Source organism: Guillardia theta (genome assembly GCF_000315625.1).
Source record: "Guillardia theta CCMP2712 unplaced genomic scaffold GUITHscaffold_47, whole genome shotgun sequence".
In the NCBI taxonomy this organism is placed as follows: domain Eukaryota; class Cryptophyceae; order Pyrenomonadales; family Geminigeraceae; genus Guillardia; species Guillardia theta.
In genome coordinates this window covers 40,797-41,451 of record NW_005434627.1, presented here as the reverse complement: position 1 = coordinate 41,451, position 655 = coordinate 40,797, and positions in this window count along the sequence as shown.

The window sequence follows — 655 nt, the reverse complement described above, 5'->3', positions numbered from 1 at the left end:
TTCTGGCGACAATGCGGCCCGCCGGGTTATTAGTACCAGTACGATGAGTAATAATACAGGCCATGGTGCAACGTGACCGACTTGAAAAGGTCGCTAGTGGTCAACCCCATATAAGCGCTGGTGCCCCGTTCCACGCACGCACCTGCTCCTGCATGTCCCTCCCTGCCATGCCCAGCTCTGACAGTGACCCCCCTGATGCCTCCATCCGCGTCTACCCTCGCCGTCGACACAGCGTCCAGCGGCCCATGTCGGCAGTGGAAGTGACGCGTAGCGACCTTGAGAGTCTGTTTCATGTCAAGCAGGAGCAAGCAGCCGCCTCGCTGGTGAGGGAGACACGACGACAAGGAGGAGGCTGGAGGGTGTCACTGACTTGTATGCAGGGCTTGTCGCTGACGGCCTTCAGAGGCGCCTGCCGCCGTCTCGGGATCACGCGCTGGCCTTACAACAAGGGGAAAGAAGCTTCTTCGCTACGGAGGATAGGACGGGAAGAAGGCAGCGGCAGCAACAGTGACGAGGGCGAGGGCGAGGGCGAGGGCGAGGGCGAGGGCGAGGGCGAGGGCGAGGAGGGGACCGGGGCTGCTCGGGCCTCTCGGGTCAGGGTAGGGCTTTCGCGCGCGTTCATCGAGTGGTTCCTGTCAAGACCGAACGAGATGGA